General features: G+C 28.8%; 1 protein-coding gene across 8 annotated transcripts in view; it reads right to left on the reverse strand.

Annotated features, from left to right (window-relative positions):
• Positions 1 to 21,132, reverse strand: part of Tl (toll like receptor) — a 207,913-nt gene that overhangs the window by 166,359 nt on the left and 20,422 nt on the right. For all 8 annotated transcript variants that reach the window (XM_088203123.1, XM_088203125.1, XM_088203121.1 and 5 more), the window contains exon 2: positions 17,817 to 17,853. The gene's annotated coding sequence lies outside the window, so the exon portion shown is untranslated. The remainder of the gene's footprint in view (positions 1 to 17,816; positions 17,854 to 21,132) is intronic.

A 21,132-nucleotide genomic window follows, 5' to 3' on the forward strand; every position in this document is an offset into this window, starting at 1 on the left:
TTTATTAATTTAAAAATTCAAGTACTATTTTTTAATTTTTTAAGCTGTATTTTTATATTGACAACAAGAAGATTCTCTTATTAATTCATATAAAATCATTTTGGTTACATCTATTAGCCTTACAATTTAATGTATATTGCAGATGACAAAATTGAATAAGCATTTCGACAAGTCCAAGAAAATATATTGCTCGCAATTCCTCGCCAGCAATTTACCTCCAGCAATTAATCATTGCTAGCAGCTTACCGCCACGTCAATTGATCGCACAAGCAATTTATAGCATACAAATGATCACTACACTATTTAACCTTCTAGAAGCAATGAAATGTGTTAATATGAACTCTCTTATTTATTAGTTGACAGACGATGTGCCAAGTCAAAAAAATAAATTTTTAATCAAAACGTATTTCAAGAGGTTTAAATTATAAAACGTGAAACCCAAAATTTGTTGTTCAAATCTAAACCTAACCTAAACCAATAAATCTAATGGAGGTTTAAAAACTATAATTATTTTTAGAAATGTATGTTTCGCAACTTTTCAATAATATAAATATAATTTCATTAACTAGGCTAATTAAAATGTATTGAGCAATAATTTATAATTCCACTGTATTTATTCATTGCACGGTTGTAAAAATAACACATTATTTTCGAATTAAAATGATCAATAAATTTATTTAACCTACAGTTAATATGCTAGCGATCATTTGTAGGGTCAATTAACGCGGCGGTAAAATGCTAGCGGTATATTGTTGGCAGTGAATTGCGGGCAATAAATTTTACAGGCCTTCAATTGGATCACTTAGTCCAAATCGTCCTGTTATTTCCGGAGTTTCCCTATTTTACACTTTTGTATTGAACTATTATATTGATTTTATTATTTAAAATTTTTTCGTTGTATTTATCGTCTGTATTAATCGAATTTCTTATAAGACATTCGATTATTGTCAGCAAAATTATATTGAAATAAAAAGAACCGCTTCTTGTTCTCGCTTCCTTTAAAAACACGCGGGTACCCGGGGCCCCGGTTTGGAAACCCTACTAATGACTAACAAATATTATTCACAATGGAATCGCAATGAATCTTTTTATAAGGCCTCAAATTTTGGTTGTAATTTAATAAATAGTATAGCTATGGGTCTCTGTTCAACTCAATGAAAAGAAATGTCGCCTGTTAACTTCCTATTTTTTCTATTAGCTTTCCGTTATATAAAAAAAACTAGTATGGTTTTAGATATCGTACAAAATAAAGTTATATTATTCGTTTACTCATTGTTCGCATTTACTTATAGTTTTTTTTACAATGTCATATATCAAAATGAGAGTTAAATTATATAGTTGCTACATAATTTCAGCACAACTGCGACACTTAAATGGCTTATTCGTTATTATAGTGGAAAGTTATGTTTACAATTTGGCATTGATTAATAATGTTGAATGCGGAGTGAAACAATGAAATTACATATTTCGATATAACATGAATAAATACAATGGTTTTGCTCACGATTGCGCTAGATTAAAAAACACAACTGATTGAAAAGTCTTGTAAAATAGTTTTCACAGCATCCAACAATAAAACTAATTGCATTTTTCTTTCGCGAATTCATTTCGTTGGCGATTATTTCGAGTTCGTTAACTCCGCCGTTACAGCCGAGGGACAAATTACTACTGCGAGAAATTTCCGCACAGTTCACACACATATTATAGATTATAATTAAAGTTAATGACGCGCACGCTCATAATATTATTCGAGACTCGTTTTGCGATTTCGATTAATTCCGAGCCGTTTAAAGGTAAAATATCAATTAAAATCGCCGCGCCTGCGAGCACGTCCTCCAAAAGTGCTCCGTCTCCCCAGTGCGCCCCCACGAGTAGCTCTTGGAAGTTGGTAATTTCGCCGATTTCCACTCTATCAGCTCCAGAGCCCGTTAATTGCCAGCTATCGGAGATGGGTAATTCGGTGATTCGCCTTGCCGCATTCCTTCCCGTTTCTGTGTCTTGTCTGTCTGTCTCATCTTTGGTGACGATTAGACGTCTCCGAAGCCCGAACCGTGTTTAGTTAAATACTCAATGACAAGACGAAACTTCAACCGTGCAAATTCTAATCCAATTTATCCGAGTCCTAGCTAAGCATTATACTTATGTTAGCTATTAGGCGCACTGTTAAATATAGCTAATGTAATTTATTACACGTGGAAGCGCAGTTAAATCGACCGTTTATAGTATATTATAATTGCTTGATGTTAAATAACTATCCTTTTTACTATATTTTGTCTTTAAATATTTTTGCAAATCTTAAATATGTAGCATGAACCGATGAATATGTGACAACGTAGAATATGTAAAGCACCGTAGCAGCCAAAGGGTTTAACTGACAGGCGCTAGTGAAATTATATGCTGCTCTAAACTGTCATTTGACAGGCGTGAAACGAGTAAAAAAGCGACGAAAGTGGCAATCTTCAACTGACAGATGTGAACGTCACTTGTTATATATTGTACGCTACCAGAGATTTTTGTTTTAAAAAATAGTTGTAAGGCAACAAATGTTTCGAACGTAAATGTACCGGATCATCCATAAATAAATTGTTTGATACATTCATAGTGAAAAATACACATTTACTGTAATAGTTGTGAAACGTCCATATTCTGTTCAAACCTGTACGGACCACAAAGAACCACGTTTGTAAAGACTTTTTATTGAAACTCGCGTAATTACTGTGACCAAAAGTGATTATTTAAAAATAGTGCGATTATTCAAAGGCTATCGTTACGACTAAAACTCAAGGGTTCCCTCATAAATAGCACGCAATGTAGCACGAATATTTACTTGTTATGAAACGGTCATGGGAAACAATATATCACCGGAAGACAAATAACACCGTAAGGCTACAATATTTCCATTACGAAATTCACCGAGGAGATATCTTTCAAGAAAATATTACTCCATAAAGGCGTATACTTATTTCATTTTCTAAGAAGCGTGTGCAGCGATTGGCTGGATGATCGCTACATGATTATGATTAGTTAGAGAGCTTTGCAGCCCTAAATACATTAGGGCAGTAATCTGACAGATTCCGACAAACACTCGAAGAGACTAGCAGACGTCCGCTCGTCAGCGAACAACATACTGTCATGGACGCTTACATCATGAGAGAGAGAGAGGGGTCAAATTCTGCTATAACTGTCGCCGCCACGCCACTGACAATATCCCTGCGCCAGCTTCTCCACCACTGTTCAAAGAAAAAAATCTCACTAGTTTCTACTTTCGTCGTATACACCCCATAAGGTTACATAACCTTAAAAACCCAAATTTAATTTAAACGAAGCAATCAAACCTAACTTGACCTAATAAAAGCTCTTAAACCAATTATAGTTTGCAAATATCATTAAGTGAAATTATATTTATATACTAGTTACAATATAACTTTACTGCAAAATACAGTTGCAAAACATCCATTTTCTGTTCAAACCCAAACCTAATCTAAATGAATTAATCAAACTTAACATGACCTTACACAAACTATTGCTTGCAAATATTATATCATTAAGTATAATCGTTAAAGTAAAATTATATTTAAATACTAGATATAATATAACATTACTAAAAAATACACATTCACTGTAACAGTTGCGAAGCGTCCATTTGCTGTTCAAACCCAAACCTAATCCCAACTTGACACAATAAAAGCTCTTAAACTAACAATAGTTTGCAAATATTATATCATTAAATTAATTCGTATAAGTGAAATTATATTGATATACTTGTTAAAATACAACTGCACTGAACAGTTGCGAAACGTTCATATGCTATTAAAACCCGAACCTGAGCTAAAAAAAAATACCCAATTCTACCAAATGAAAGCTGTAAAGCAGACTTATTTTTATAAGTTTATTCGTTTAGATTAGGTTTGGGTTTAAACAGTTATTGGTCTGTTTGCAACTGTAAAATTGTGTTTTATAGACATTTTTGAGCAGCCAATAAAAAAACAGTATATGATACAATGAACATAAAATAATTTTGAAGATTTAGAGCGAAAAAAATATATGTCAAAGATCCATCTAGCGTCGAACGATATTTTACTACATACTTAAATTAAATCAAAACTATGATGGGCAAAACGCTCGATATCTGGGTGCCGCATCAATTGAATGTGGACTGTATTTTTGCTTGAAATTCATTCACTTAAACATAATAAAAACTAGTATTGTACTTAAGCTCAAATTCAATACTTAAATTTAAAAAGATTACGGTTAGAAAAGGGCGAGCCATAAAACAACAACAAAAGGCTGGATTGTACCCAAAGATTGTCATGGGCGTAGGGTATCGTTTCTACTAGCTGTTGCCTCCAAACTAAACTATTCTAAAATTATACTAAATACAGCTCACAGTTAGTTCTAACCAAACTTAAAAAAGCAATCGATTGACATATATTGATCACGACAAAAAAAAAGAGCTTTGCAAAACTTTCTTACTGGTGTACATTTGTTAGATTTGAACCATAAAAATCATTTAAATCATTACTAAAATTTCTATAGCAATTAAACCTTGTTTATCATTCAAACGAACTCTATTTTGATTTTTAAACTTGTATTAAGCTTAGCAAAACCGTTTATATGTTAGTAATAAATCAATTTGAATAAAAAACAATTAACTTAGTTGTTATCTTTATATTACAAAAATCCACCCTGACTAACGAATGAAAAAAATAAACGACTCGTATAATTTGATCCATATCTAGATAGGAAAAGTAATAAATTGGAATATTGTGATTTTTTACGAGGGTAGACCGTCGGTTTGTGTGAGAAGTGAAAATATCGCTGAACATTTTTTCGTCGAATTATGCCGAGCGGCGTTTACATTCCGACAGGAAAGTTTTCATAATTAGGAATCCCTATGTTCCCTTGCCACGTTGGGGGAATTCAATTTTCTGATAATTAGTCGCACATGCCTTGCATTCTTATGGCTCGATTGTTCCGGGCAATTAAAACTGAGGCGAAAGGGCGAGCTCCAGACCTCCTGGGATTGATATTCAGACAGGGAAGGTTGCTCCTAACAAAGCCAGACGATGATTGAATACAAATGGCAGAAGGGCTCAAGTACAAAAATTCGATTTCATACACCTATAGTTTTATGTGTGTTGCTCGACGTGCTCGAGACTAATTGCAACTGACGCTGTTCAGGGAAAAGGGGGCGAATGTAATTTAATATACAGCCAAAAGTCAAATGAGCCCTTAATGAACTGTGAAATGTTCGCGCAAGAACTGTAGTGGTTTGAGACAGATCGATAGGTGCTGCTCTAAACCCTTTTAAGGGCTCGCAAAAAAAAAATAGGCGTCGAAATAGTGAGAGGGACTTAATCCCTTTTCTAGTGTTAAACTCACGTACTGCGACAGTCTCGTTTAAAATTATACTCACAGATAGCATTTATAGAACAAAGCTTCTAAAACATTTACGCACTAGGTGTAAAAATATAATACAACTATTGAGAATCAAATTAAATTAAACTATAAAAGAAAATTATTTCATGCGTTTTTATTAGTTACCTAAGCTAAAATAAGAATACTAATATTTACTTATTTATTTCTGTCTATTTCAACGTTACGAATCCTTTAGGCAATCCATTATTAAGCAAAGGTAAGATTCTTTGCAATTATGATATCAATGGTTTGATAGAAGGGCAAAGAATCTATTTTTTTAAGATGCACGTGTGTTATAATAATATCGTAAAAATACGTTAGTGAATAATATTATAAGTAAAAAATGTAATTTTTAAGGGAAGAAGTATTGTAATTGATTGTATAGTTTTTATTTCACAATCTGAATTATACAACTATTTTTTTTAACATGAGAGCTGTTATTTAATTTATCGAGATAATTATCAGCCTAGAGCGCAAAAAAATATAATATTTCAAAATATTATGCATCTCGAGTTGTCAACGTATTCACGCCTACATTTAATTAAAAATAAATATAAAAGTAAAATATCAAGAGAAATGTCAGTATTTTGATAACAATGTCGATTTTAATATAGTTATTTTGCGCGGTGACCTCGCGTGTTTATTTATCATGTATAGAATATCATATTAATTATATGTATGTATTAGGAAATATTCTTACGGTAATTAAGATAAATAAATTTAAAAAAACACCGTAAATTTCTAAAAATAAGCCACACACATATAAAAGCAAAAACTATATATGAACCAAGTACGACTATAATAGTATTTTAAAAGAGCAGTTTCTTCATAGCAAAAAAATTAGTCTTAATAAAGATTAAATGAGCTCGAAAAATTGTTTTATAAATTATTTTCAAAAGTGATATTTGAGCCAAAAAACAATAACAACTTGGCTTATGTTTAAGTGACTCAAGTTAATAAAAACAAAGCTTTCACAGTCAAAATACTACCTCTCGGCTTTAGAAAGATAAACATACATATATTAATGCAAACTAAACCATATATGTTGTTATATCTTATATTATATATAGTTTATATAAACAGTTTTGTCATTTCACATTTGTAAAAATGATTTGACCGCTGTTTTGGTTTTGTATTAAGTCAAAGATGTTTATAAATATATAATACAAAAAAAAAACCAGAGTCATAAAATATTAATATTATAAATTGTTATACGAATACACATTCTGAAATTATAAATGTATTAAAGTCAATTTTAATTAAGCTTAACCGTGTAACGAGCTGATCACTGTTTTGGGTTGAACTAGCGTAAAATCGTGTACGTTCTAATTACTTTGACTAAATTGGTAGACCGCGTCTGTGATCTAGTGCGGTATAGAATAACCATCGGTTAGATTTAACACGATATCAAGGTCGTTAGTAAATTACAAATGTCGTTAAATAACTCTCTCCGTGTATGAAGAAGGGTTTATAACGCCATAAAGAGCATAAAAAATGTTATTCGTTAATGCAACTGCCTCTCTCGAATTTTTTTAGGTAGATGTTCACAGTGTTTTAGGGGCGAAAAAATAATAATAAAAACGTATCATCAACGCTGCTACGGAAAAACGCCGTATTTTAACATTTGAGATATTACTGCGTTCGCATTTGCACGAAAAATAAATAATAAATAGAAATATGGTCGTAATATTGTGAACATATAGTCGGCGATTTGCGATATGGCACGCGTCATCAACAAAGGCTTTGCACCTGCCGGTGAGCTTCAAGGCATAAAAATCACTTTATGCTCCTTTTATTTTGTTGTTAGAGAATCCTAAGTAAGGCAGAGAACGTGACCCAGGATCGAAATTAAAGTATTGTCAACACGGGACAAAGACTTTCCAGATATTTCGATTGAAAGGTAATCTCTTAGAGCGGGGCGGCGACACGAACGCCCTGGCAAACAATCAAAAGTCAATATGGGGTTTACAAGGGCGAGACGAGGTGCGGGGGTAGGCCAGTGTTGGGCCTTCGGGGAGATTTATGGTACTTTGGAAACATTGTAAATCCCCTAAAACCGACGATAATTTCCGTCGAAAATAATTCGCACCGATCTAAATATAGCGAGAACGATATTTATTTTTTTATCGTTTAATAATTTGACATTTTGAACTCTGGATTTTATCAGATTTATATACGAATGAAATAATAAATAAACTTAAAAATCTGCTCAAAGAATCGAGGAATTATTTGATACATTTTTAATCACGCTAATTATATTTTTGACGTAATTAAAAATAATTATAGAAACCATGCATAATATCTTATAATAATCACAGATAAGAAATAAAATCAAGAGCATGTTTACTTCACTATAATTTAACATATATGTACATTGTACATATTATATATTTAACTTTTTCATGTTTATGTCATGAATGAGATTTGACATTTGACATTAATCTCTTAAGGGGAGAAAATTGTTGGTCTGTTCTACGAATATGTAGATAAATATGGTAAAGCATGAATTTATTTACATTAAATATTATTTGATTAAAAATATAATATATAAAAAACATTTACTCAATCAAATTTTAAATGCAATTTTTAAGATAAATAGGGATTAACTAATGTGCATAGAAAGATGGTGATGTAAGCAATTAAAATAGGACTCTTAATACATTTATTTAGAGACACGGATGTGGAGAAGATAATATAATATTTAAACTATTACCATAAATATGACATAGTAACAGATAAATAAATACAATACTCAGTTAAAATGACGTTTGCTATTTATTATATAATATTCTATAAAAAAATAAGTAAAGCGATTGGGCTGTCGCTTTGTAATCAATTAGTAAAATCATAAAAAGTATTTTTATAAGTAAATAATTCGGTGAGATCAAATTCAGTAATTAATTAAAAAGGTCTGTTTTTATACTAAATGAATTTTTTTTTATAAGATAATAACATACATATGAGATAATAAAATATTAAGATAATATACGTTGCCAAAAAAGAAATAAAAGAGATTCGATAAAATTTATTATAAAATATTTTTATAAAACAATTATATAGTTTTTCAAAAAGTACGTATTTATTAGAAGATTTACTAACCGGAAAGTTACTGGCCGTTAAAGACACAGATACTGGTCTTACTAACTAACGTTGCCTTTGCAAATGTATATTAAAACCACATTTATTTCTGCTATACTATTTAATTTAATTTTAAATAGCTGTCGTCGGCATAACAAATCTACTTTGTATCGTTTCTTTTTTAGTAATTTAAAAAATTTAGTAATTTAATTAAATAAAAAACAGGAAATTTTGCATAAAAGATTATCTTGTTTTTTTTAAGCCTTAAGTTATTAATAACAGTGTAAAACTTTTTAAATTATTTAAAGCAAAGTAGTAAGAAAGTAAGGCTTTTTTATTTTAATTATGATTTTTAAAGTAAAAACAGTAAAAAATTATAAATTTGGCAATTTGCTCATTACATTTTGAAAAGAAAAATATTTTTTTTTATCTTAAAGCTAATAATAACAAGATTTATTTTTAACTATTTTAAGCCAAGTTGAGAAAGAGTTAAGCTTATTTATTATGATTCAAATAAAAAAATCTAAAACATGCAGTTTACTCAGATTCTAATTATTTTTGCAAGAATGTATATGTTCACTAGCAAAATCTAATATGTAATTGTTTTGCAAAACGGCGTCAAATTAAAAAACTTAAGCACTCATAAATCCGTAGGTTAAAATCCTACATACAAGTTTGCTAGATATAAAACAGTTAGAAGCTAAACTAGCATCAAAATAAAATATAAAAAAATAGTTTTTTGCTTCAAAACAAGCCAAGTATCAGATCGATCGGACCCCATGCGAGCCTTTTTGAGACTTGCAATAAAGTAAGCCCTCTTTATTCTTTTGTTTTATTGACTATAAATTGAATCGTATGGAATTCTTAAGCACCCTCTTAATATTTTGTATGAAAAAAATATATAATTTTTTTTTAAATTATGGCAAATTTTAAAATTTAAAGTATCATAAATTCGTGGGAAAAAATTCTACTAAGAAATGTTTTTCACAAATAGTTTTTAAAATCTAAATTTGCATTGAAATAAAATTAAAAAAATAGTTTTTTACTTTAAAAAAAGTTTCATGTTAAATTGATCAGGAGCTTTTATGCTACTTTCCATGCAGTTATGAGTCGATTGGCCCACCATACAAACGTTTATAAGACTTGCAATATAGTTGAGGTCAATATATGCTTTTACGACGGCACGATTTTATTGCTTTTGACATGAATTTTTGACTTCTGAGAAGGGATAATTGTTTTTTGTGCTCTCTAATTGGTCAAAATTCGGCTTAGACGTGCTTTATTCGATTTTCATTGCTAGATAGTCAAACGTTTTCATTGCGAGGGCACGATTTAATAGCTTTTGATATGGACTGGAAATTCACTATATGGCAACACTGAGCACAAAGAAAACATGACTAATTATCAGGTAAATAATATGAGTAGATATTTTTAATAATTTTTAATTACTAATTAAAATATTTCATATAAAATATGATTTCACAAAATTTGTAGCAACGGTGGCTGATTTTTATATTTGTTTGTAGCATAGAAAAGGTTCACTCGTACCTATTATTATTTATTTAAGAAATTATATTACGATGTTAAAAATATAGAAAATGCCATTTCTGTCATGAGGCCCGGAATCATTGTTTTTCCATTCGGCGGCCGTGTCCATATAGGATTGAACTTAGGTCTTTCGGGTTTGTAGCTATCAAGTTGCTACTTTATCCTGATTATTTTAGACTTTTGCTCATTTTGAAAGAAGCTTAAAAGCGAGTTACAAAATTAAGCAATAACTAACATATTTAACAACAAACATTCTTAAAAAAACACAAAAACTTTTTGGTCGCCATTTTTGTTCACCTGATATTTTTATTGGCTATGCGAAAGCCGAGTGCAACTCGAAACACGGCGAAAATCTTGAAATGTCTGCGGAGCGTGGCCGAAAGCCAAGTGGTATTAAACAAGAATTTTTCCATTCTCTCCCATTGTTCGCGGTACATCCAAAACAACATAACGCGAAAACGAGGATGAAACAACGCAATTTTGTCGTGCATTGCAGGCAGAATATTGAATATCAAAAACATGACAACTACCCTGTTCTATCCGACAAAGAGCAATTTATACGCAGAAATATTATAAAGGAGCGAGCTCACAAATTGATATTACCCTCGTTCCCATGTAAATCGAATGAAGAGTCGCAGTAAAAAAAATACTCACTGTTTACTGTTTGCGAATTTTACGCGTGACTCGTTTTTAACAGCGATACCAGTGCGCAATTACGACGGTACAATATTATTATTAATGATAATAAAATAATAATAAACAAGCGTCACAGTTGCTTATCAAGTAATGCTACGTGTTCCGAAAAGTACCCTGCGCTGTTAAAATTAAATAATAATATTTTTATTTAGTTATTTAACTAGGGTTGTATCTTCATATAAACATATTTATGCGTATGGTGCAATTAACAATGTGCATTTAAATGTATTATAGGTATTTTTATTTGTATGAATATATTCATAGCATTATGTTGAAGGAATTCTAAGGAAATAAAAATTTTCACAGTTATGCTAAGAGATCTTTTACTTTAATAGTATTACTAGCTATAGTATATTAGCAAGGTGAAAAAATGCTGCAGTTTTTTCACGTCGTCTACTTTTGCATGCTTCAAAGGAATTTTTTTGCAAAATTCGTCTTTTTGATCTTTTCAACACATTGAATGTGTGTTTTGTCAACACTGAATCAATGAACTTATAGGTCTTTACTACTCTAAGATATGCTTAAGTGACAAAGAGGAAGAGAAAGTTTCTAAAAAAATCTATTGTCAAAATTTGTATTAAATATAAATTAAGTAAAATGGGAAGCTTCGTTTTAAAATTTTAAGCAAACTGATACATTTTAATATTTAAAAAAAAATTATCATCAATTTTTTTATTAAAAATAAATTAAGTTAAATGGGAAGTTTTAATTTTAAATTTTAAGCAAAACGGATAAATTTTACTATTTTATCAAATTTTGTATTTAATATAAATTAAGTAAAATGGAAAGTTTCGATTTTAAATTTTAAGCAAACGGATACTATTACTAAGCAAACTATTTGTAATTTAAATAAATTGTCACAATTAAATGATGTTTTAATATTATTTCAATCAACATTTTTTTAAAAAAAACTAAACATTTCGTCATATTTTAAATCAAATATTGAATATCGCTTATAAATTTAAATGAATGACTTGACAAACTATCCTAATTTAAAATAAATTGCAATAAAATATATATTTATATGGATATGAATATTTTTTTGATTAGGGTTTTTTTAATTTTGGTTAAAACATTAAACGAGCGGCAAAATTTTAAAAGATTGCCATAAAAAAATGATTATTCTTAATATTATATATTAGAATAAAAATAAAGACATAACACAACAGACCATTCACGCGTCAAAAATAATAACTTTAGCTTGTAAAAATATTAGGCGAACCTAAAAAAACTTTTACCAGGAGATTGCAATATATACATTTATAAATATTTTGATCATATAAAAAGTGTCACATTTTGTTAAAATATAGTAATGTGGTTAAATAAATAGACACTAATAAATGTCAAATTAGAAACTACTATAGCTTATTTGTATCAAACCTGCACAATAAGCGAGTGATATAAGTCGCTGACTATTCACCTGAAAGACATGGATTCGAATGTCATATGGACCCTAGTGTTTTTCTATCGTATCTAGGACATCATAATTGATGCTTTAATTTAATTATAATTCCGATCGATCATCACAGATTCGGTTTATCTAGTTTTTCTTAATCTCACGGATGAATATCGGGATGATCATTAAAAATTGAGCTAGTTGATCTTTATTATATATTTAAAATTTTATATCAATAAGCATCTTATATGTGTATTAAAAAAATAAGAACGTATCAACAAATAAGAATTATGACACAAATTGCTTAGCGTCCGGTATTTATACACTCGCAAGCTGCGGTATCTCGCGATAGTGAAAGACGGATGAATTTATTTTATTTTATTTTATTAATTTATTTAGCTTAATAGCTAATCTTTACATCTAACAAATTTAGTAAACATATATAAAAATATATAAAAAATACATAACAGAAAGAAAAAATATACAATAATAAAGACTTAATATTATAATATTTTATTTCTATATGTACGAAGGTGTTTTTTTATTCCATTTATAAATATAAAGAATATCGCAATGATTATTAAAAATCGAAATAGTTCGTGTATATTAAGTATTTAAATTATGTAATAATAAACTACTTAATCCGATAAAGACTATCTTATATGTGTATTAAAAAAATAAGAATTAAGATACAAATAGCATAGCATCCGGTATTTACACGCTCGCAAGCTGTGGTATCTCACGATAGTGAAAGACCGACAGCTAGATTTTATTAAATATAAAAGCTATAAAAATATAAAAAAAACAACTAAAATTAGCTTAGAATGTTACATTTTTATATAAGTAGTTCTCAAATTATTGAATTATATTTTTTTCTTAATTATTCATAAAAAATAGTATTGGGCAAAAATTTTTTTAGCCGACATATTTTTTTTTAAATACAAGGCTTTAAGTTAACTTGTCACCTTTTAAAATATAGATTTGTACAACTGAATAGCAGCAATACTTTTGGGAACTTATCTAGTTGCTCTCATGTATATCGGAAAATTGCTACAACTATGGTTTCCCAGCTGCTGGGTTACATCGCTCAAGCGAATTCTCGGCTCCAATTCCGATCGCTGAAATTCGCGACTACCATTTGTGCGCAAATATATGCAATCCGCGTACCACGCGGTATATGTGAGCTATAAAAATACCACATCTGCGTACACGGCTGGCCACCGTAGCGCCAATCTTGTGAAACAAATGGCCGGAGCAGGCGGCGATATTGACCCCGAAGACGTGTCTGAGAATATGTGACCTGGGCTTTTCCGACGGTCGTATCGGCGGGGTTTTATGACTCGAACGCGACTTACGATCTGGAAATTCGACGGGTGCGTCGTCGATATGCGAACCCTGATTGCCGAAGCAGTAAACTTCGCGCCGTTTGATTCCGAGTCAATATGGCCGCAGTACCCACCCTCTTAGAATTCGACTGGACAAAACCCTAACTTTTAAAATATTCATCAACTTAGCGTATTTTATCTTGAATCTAAATTATAGTACACTACTTAATATTCACCTCTCGTATATATAGAATTCGTCGAAAAATGACACACTATAATATACATAATTGCATTGGGATTACAACTGTCATGGTACGATAAAAGATAATAATATCACTGTACAACAAGATTTAGCTACGTAAGTAAAGTAATTAAATTTATATGATTATTAGCGGTTAAATAATAAGAATGAATGCAATTATTATTTTATATACAATGCACATTATTGTATGCATAATTCGCAACAATGCGCTCATTCAATATTAAATGAGTAAATATATTGCAGTAATGCTAAATGATGTTGGATCAGCATGGGTCATTAGAGATGATAATTCGAATACCTCTGGGACGTCAATTTGAATTGCTCCACATCATTTGCAAATAGTTGGTGTTAAAGGGTCAACTTGTTTGATTTTAACAATGTTATTCAATATACTTTAGTGGGATTAATATATATATATATATTATATATAATGTATTCCAACAACAACAAAAATACGTGAACAAATCGATAATGTTACACATATGTATGCATGTGTATTTTATTTTTTTATATCGCCCCTCCGCGCGCCTTATCTAATGTGTACTGAGCTAGTTAAAAAGACGGTTAAAAAAGATCGAGTTAACCACACACCTACGGCCGCCAATTCGACGTCGGTGGTCAAAACATAAAAGTAAACGTACCTTCAATCAAAGGAAGCGTATTTTTATAAAATATTTTCGTATCGAATAGGGACGTGGCCTTATCTGAAGAATATATTGCGTATTAACATGAATAAGGCGAGACATTACAAAGGGGTCAAAGACGAGAGAGAAAGTTCAAAGAAAATAAAAATAACCCGAGTTTGTCCCGCACGTTGCCGAAAAATAATAATAAAAGGGCTCCTTTTAGGATTGAATATATTTAAACTTTCACAGGAATAAAAGTTTTATCCCATGTAAATTCTCTTTTTACTCTGCTTTGCACAGATTTATTCCAGGTTGAAATAACAATAACGTAGCAAGGACAATTTTGCACAGAAGGGTTCAATATTATTATTTTCTCGTGTTACGAACTTTTTATCTTGTTGCGAATTTTTTAACGCGATTACTCTACGTCATATTTCGCCAGATCTCTTTGTGAATATCATAAGATACGAAAAAACTAGGTTTTATATAAGTGATAATAAATTAAATACAGCAAAACTGTTTTAAAATTTAAAATATATATTTTTCATTATACAAATACTATTTTAAACCTAATATGTACGACCTAGCTTGATTCAAATTCATTCGTGAGATTAAGAAAATCTAGAAAAACCTAATCTGTGATGATCGATCAGAATAATAATTATATAGTAATTACTAATTACGATAAAAATGAATAAAAAACACACTGAGGTCTATAGTCAGTGACATGTCATTTGTTAGTGTCGGTTTATTTTACTATATTACGTTCCACGATTTTTGCGGAATTCTAAATTTAGATATTTCTATAGAAAAATAATTATACATAGATGTATATATTACTATCTCTTGGTTAAAGTTTATTAGGTTTACATGATATTATGTATAACCTTCTAAAACGCGTAAACAGACTGACCGCGAAGAATCATCATCACGCAAAAACGCGCGAACGGTCTGTTGTGTAATCTGCTTTACTTTATTTAATAAAATATATTTTTTTTAATGGTTTGCTAAGATTTTTTTGCCTAAAGTTTTTCGATTATTTAAGCGTTTAATTTTTTACTATTTTGAACTATTACGTATAATGTACAGATAAATCAACGTGGTGTATTTTAGCAATTTGTATGGACAATTTGATCTAAATTTTATTTCCATTACAGTATATATACGTGAAATTAGAAAAATCTATGAGAACCTAATCTGTGATGATCGGTCAGAATTATTAGTATATAGTTATTATTATAACTTGGACGTGTATATTCATAACAATAAATACTACTGCATATACATATAGTGGCAATATTGAAATTTTAATGTACAAATGACAAATGATTTGTTGTCAATTAAAATTTCATTATAATATATTCACTCATTATTGCCTAATAATTAATGGACAGTTAATAAATATTATTCGCACAAATCATGACAAAATTTTTTGGGAACATTAATATTTTCGATGATATCCTGGTTTGCTAATGTTTGCTTATTAATCAAAAATCTGTTTATAGTACTATTTAAAAAAAATTGTAATAATACCACAGTAATCTATATAAATCATATTTTGCTAACGTGTCTTTTTATGATTTTTAAAATAAAAATTTCTTTAAAGGATTTTAATGATTGATTTTTAAATCCGAACGTTGTACATTAACTTTCTATATATTGTCACAATTTATTTTAAAAGCACAGAAGTAGATCGACAAATATAACTGTTATTATATAAAAAAATACATAATAACAGCGATTCAACTATATTATACATGCTAAATGAAGCAGATAAAACAGTACTATATTACATTTTTTGCAAGGTATTATATATACTGATAAGATAAGTAATTCAAAAAGATAGATGTGTTGATGTATAATATATTAGGAATGAAATTAAAACTCTTTACATTAGCTTAGAAAATATTATGTTACAAGAGTATTTAATTTTATAGTCTCTATATTGTAGCAAAAGCATTTTAAAAATCTAGGATTACTGAAGCAGTAGTTTTATTGTTATCGTCTATTTAATATGTATTATTTGATATAAAATTAATACAAAAAGACTACATTGAGTGCTTATCTCAAAATCCTAAAAAATAATAGCACAGTCAAAAAGACTCGAGGCTAAAAGATTAGGTCAATCGATAGTAAAAAAACACGATGAAAATAAGAAATAGCTTTATAATATTGCAATTTATTACTAACTTTAAAAAATATATTGTATAGTATTTCAAACTGAAGAATTGGTTTATAAAATATATAAACAGATAAATATTTTAGGAATCAAAGTAATCATATTATCAACATTATTAATGTTACTTGATTATATAATTTTAATATTCCCTTGATATCTATTCTTTCTAAAGCACTTTTTAAACCAATAATTTTTTTTTTCGTAAATGTATTGTTAGATATAATATTATGTAAAGACTCAAGATCATAAAAAAATATGAGCAAAAAAAAAATATTATATAGACTCAAAATATTATTTCAATATATAGTTAAAAATCACGATTTTCATCAATCGGATCAAGACGAGAAATAGCGTTATCAAATTACAGCATATTATTTAATAATAAAAATAGATAAAAGTAATTTAAACTTCTGAACCAGATGCACATTATGTTAATTTAAATATAAAAAAATTTCACAATTAGCCCTAATATAATAATTATTAGGTCCTTTACTTATTTAAATATTACTTTTTGATACCAAATAATGTATTACTGTTTAAACCATTTTAATCCTCACACAATTTTACATCTGATTATTATCAAGATATTAAAAAAGGTTGAACAATAATATTGTAAAAATATTAAAAATGCTCTATAATTGTGCGTTGATATTAAATATGCTTAATGAAGCAGATAAAACAATATTATGAAATTACATTAGTTGCGATAAGATTGGTATTGAATAAATATAAAATCAATAATCTTAAAAGCATCTTTTGGATGTTGTAAAAATATTAAAAATAAATATATTTATAAAATTATATGTTACTGTATTATTTTAGGCGAAAAAGAGATTCTATAAGAGTAGCATAATATAAAAACACGAGTGTGGCAAATGAAATAGAAAAAAAGCGAATTTAAGATTTTTACTTTTACTTTTTAGAGTTATATAATATAAGAAAAATATGTATCAACACCCTGTACTATATACTTCATTACAAAATAATTACTCTGTCGTGAGGTGGGTTTGGGAGGATTCCCTTTCGTGGGTGGTCCTAGTAAAATTTTAGACCACCCAGAAATAGAAGAGATCAACGTGGGCAGGATATATGAGGGTAGATAGGACAACACTGTGTAAGGTATCTTTTACGAATGTAAAGCTGGACCTCATCTAATGGGTGGTAATCATAATTCTGTGGCACCGGACATCAAAGTTTGATTACTAAAGTGTAAGAACGGTTTTATTACTCAAACTATACAAGCGATCGTCAATCACTTTACGTAAGTAAATAAATAAATAAAACATACCTTAAAAAGTAACGTTCAACGATCAGCCTAATGCGACCTGAAAATAGAAAAATAACATTATTTATCAATATTTTCATCAGAAAGTACCTTTAAATTATAGTCGACGAGATTTATTGAAACGATATTCAAATGTGAACGAAAAAAATGTACAATAATATTAAAATGTAAGTGATTTAGCATAAATTTATACGGGTACATATACCCACGGTACAATATCGTAGTTTATCTCTAGATCGTTTCCTGCAAATATTATTAGTACAATGAAATGCGGTCACCCTTTAAGATCTTTGTTCAGATTAACATTGGACACGAAATGAATGAATACAAATTCAAATACAGACGTAATGTGTATAATAAAATTTATTGAGGAACATTAAGGACGTCTAATAAACATTGTGTAATTAATTTTGATTTATTCGGCATAATAAGGAAAAAGAATATGGGAAAAGAAATTTAAGGAGCGTTTGCAGATCGGAGTTTCTTTCTCGATAACATAAATAACATTTAAATGGTATTTAACTACAATTTATGATAATAAATATTAGTTTATCAGCACTTTATTGTTAACCTAGTATTTGGGCCAAGTAAAATTTATATGTAAATATATGTTATGTTTTCCCAAAAATATTATATTCTTATTACTAAATATAATACATTTCTTAGAAATAGTCGTAAACAAAGCCTGTTTATAATATTGTCCATCATCGCACACCATAAAAATGTTTATGGCACACCCAAAACAACCACATAATAGAGATATCAATTCGCCCCAATGTGAGGCCACGATTATAATGTTTTATTAGACCCTCAAGATTTTTTAAAGGTACCATTTCCCCACCTGCTGCGCGAGTTAGGCCTACTACCTGTGGAGCCAGAATCTTACCTGAGCCAGAGATCTCATCTCTCAGATAGTAACTCAAATTGTAAAGTCCGCGTTACGCTACGAAATAATTTTAACCCCTCGACTTCCAAGCGTTTTCGTTAAATTAAGTAATTAGAGTGATATATTTCAGCTCGAATATGTTGGGTTCAAATACTAAAATCAACCCTTAATATAAAGAACCTGACGTTTCTATTCGATGTATTGTAATTTTATATTAACCACAAAGATCACATAACAAACACTGTAACACAAACATAAAAATATTTTTGTTGATGTTGGTATCCAGGTATTGATTTTATTTTATTATATTCCTTTGTCTTAGTTTTTTTATTGATTATTAACTGTTTTTTTTAAATATTTTTCTAATTTGCACAAAATTTTTACCTTTATATTTATATCTGTAAATGCTCTTAAAGTTAATAAATGTTATATGTTATATATATATATATATATATATATATATATATATATATATATATATATATATATATATATATATATATATTATATAAGTTTAATTTACTGTAACTTTTTGGCTGCATGTAATTTATTTATATTATTAAGAATATAGTATTAACAAATTAGTCACTATGTTAGATGCTAAGACCAAATTGTAAGTATGACTGTTAAGACCAAGAAATATTGTCAACGGCCAATGTGGCTAAAATGATAGGTCAACCTTTTCGGACCGCCTAATAAAATATTAAACAACGCTCTGGACTTTGACCTTGTAAATATTCATATATATTTATATTATTTTATACAATCACTATATAGACAGGTAACTTAAATTTTTGTAGTAATAGAATACATAAAATATTCATTTTATTTACTGAAAAAAATTGAAAACAGTTCTACTTAAATTTTATACAATCACTATATAGACAGGTAACAGATTGATTTATAAATAGAATTACACTCTGATTTCAGCTGTAACATTATATTCCATTTATAAGGTCTCAAAATTATAATTTAATTTTAAAATTGCAGATTATTTTTGTAATTAGATTTATAAATAATTATCATATTTTGTAATAATAAGGGATTTTAACAATATTTTTTTATTAAATTTAAATGCTTATTATTATTTTTACAAAAACTGCTTTTGTAGTTGAAGTCATAAATATAAAAATATATAGACGTATTTTATAGGCTGTTCATATACCTGTCATTTTATAAAAATTATGCATATTAACACATTTTTAAGAACATGCTATTTTTTTTCAAAACATATATTTTTAAAGATAAAATTAACTGTAACATTAAACATTGTAAGAAATAAATACTTTGGAGACGGGAGATGACAGGTGGCAATTAGACACAGATTGAGCCGCTGCAGTAGTATGCTTATTGAAGATTTGAAGTTGTTATATGATTGTTTATAAAAATATTGAGACGCGGGCCCGCAACCGTGCGAGCACGCCGGAGGTTGCCAGTCAAGAGAATCCGTCACGCTAGTATTACCCAATTGCCGCCAAGTTTTGGCCATAACAAAAATCTAAATAAATATATATTATATATATATATATATATATATATATATATATATATATATATATATATATATATATATATATATATATATATATAAATATATATAAATAGGCTCATACAAAACATAAGCAAGTTATTTAATTAGCGTATGGTTTTAGTTGTGAAATAAATTATTGTAGCAAACATTTTAGCTTAATCAGTGTAGATAACAACTCAATTTTCAGTTAAGAGATCCGAAACTAATTGACGATGCTCGTTTATAGCATTACAATTCGATTTTTTTAAATTAAAATTATATATTACAATGATAGACAACTAATTACCAATATAATTTTATAATAAATTAATAACAAATAAATATGAAGAACTCATAAGCTATTTTATTTTTAATTAGTAATATGATTATTTCACTTCGCTTATATCCAAAAAGTCTAAAGAATTGAGCTAAGAATATATTGTTTACGTAGATAACAATTTTGGAAGTAATGCATTATATACATTCCAGTGGTTGTTTTGCTCAATGCGCTTATAATTGGTTGAAAATCAATGTATATAAAAACCTAATTTTCGGTTTAGGATCACAAAGCAAAGTTACAATACTTGATAGCAGTGAAATTTTAATAATACTCACAATGTACTGATAAATATTTTTTTAACATTAAATATAAAAACAATGCCATGCCATTTTATTTTAATATTAGTTCCTTAAATAAACATTTAATTTCTTCATTATACTTTTAACTAGGCGAAAATCAATACAGAAAAAACTCAATTTTCAGTTTAGGTGTCCGACAAGCAAATTTAACAAGAAACCTATAAGCCATTTGCTTTTATAATTTTTTTAATTTTTTTTTATACTCTGCCAAAAACTATTGTTTGTTATAATCTTATTTAAATATATTTTGAGTTGTAATCCTGTTTGAGATGCTGCTTGATTTC

Source organism: Plectrocnemia conspersa, unplaced genomic scaffold, assembly GCF_051122295.1.
Source record: "Plectrocnemia conspersa isolate PC_06_02 unplaced genomic scaffold, ASM5112229v1 ptg000014l, whole genome shotgun sequence".
Lineage (NCBI taxonomy): Eukaryota > Metazoa > Arthropoda > Insecta > Trichoptera > Polycentropodidae > Plectrocnemia > Plectrocnemia conspersa.